General features: G+C 55.4%; 1 long non-coding RNA gene across 1 annotated transcript in view; it reads left to right on the top strand.

Annotated features, from left to right (window-relative positions):
• Nucleotides 1–484, top strand: part of LOC102251517 — a 33,804-nt gene extending 33,320 nt beyond the window's left edge. The window contains exon 4 of the long non-coding RNA XR_313858.2: nucleotides 326–484. This is a non-coding gene — a long non-coding RNA (uncharacterized LOC102251517). The remainder of the gene's footprint in view (nucleotides 1–325) is intronic.
• The last annotated feature ends 381 nt before the right edge of the window (nucleotides 485–865 follow it).

The raw sequence follows: 865 nt of genomic DNA on the forward strand, positions 1-865 counted from the left end.
GCCTAAGGACAAAGCATGTATTTTTGAAACAGCAGTGTGTCCTGCTTTCTTTTTCTCCCTTTCTTCCTGGAAAACAAGTCAGTGCTTTCTTTTCATGCTTCCTGACCACAGCGACTGAAAAGCCTGCTGGGGAAGGTCCGGGAGAGTCCAAGTTCGCAGGGAGGCCGGCCTGCCCGTGGGGTGCACGCTCTCGTTTCCTGGGTGCAGACGATGGCAGTCCTGGGCCAGCCTCCGACGCGCAGCCCTCTGTGGGCCCCACGCCTGCTGCGGTTTCTAATGTTGCTCTGGCAGAGTTAAGAATCTGTGGTTTTTAATTATACCCCAGGACACCGCCCGGCCCTGTTCCAGCCGCCGCTCTCCTGATGGGCCGCGCGGAGGGACTGGAGCCAGGTGAGGTCTGCAGCCGCCACGCCCATAACGCAGGAAAACACGCAGAAATCTGCATGGACACCACCGGCGATGAGTCCCGGGAACCTGTGCAGAGAGCCAGGTAGAAAGCCTCATTTCAGAAGACGTGCTTGTGTAAGTGAATGTCTGACGTTTACAAATACACAGCAGAAGTGTGGTCACATTGTACTTTGGGGTTTTATTATTGAGCGTCTTTACGGGTCTCGGTCTGGTCTCCTATGGGCCTCTCTGCCTCAGTCTTGCCCCTACTGCCTGCCTTCGGCGTCTCAGCCAGAGGGAAGCCTAAGGCTTACACCATTCGGAAGGGGTCAGACACCTTTCTGCAAAGGGCCAGACAGTCAATATTTTAAACTTTGTGGCTCCCACAGTCTCCAGGGCGGCAACTCGACTCCGCAGACAGTCAATATTTTAAACTTTGTGGCTCCCACAGTCTCCAGGGCGGCAACTCGACTCCGCA

Source organism: Myotis brandtii, unplaced genomic scaffold, assembly GCF_000412655.1.
Source record: "Myotis brandtii unplaced genomic scaffold, ASM41265v1 scaffold332, whole genome shotgun sequence".
NCBI classification, from domain to species: Eukaryota; Metazoa; Chordata; class Mammalia; order Chiroptera; family Vespertilionidae; genus Myotis; species Myotis brandtii.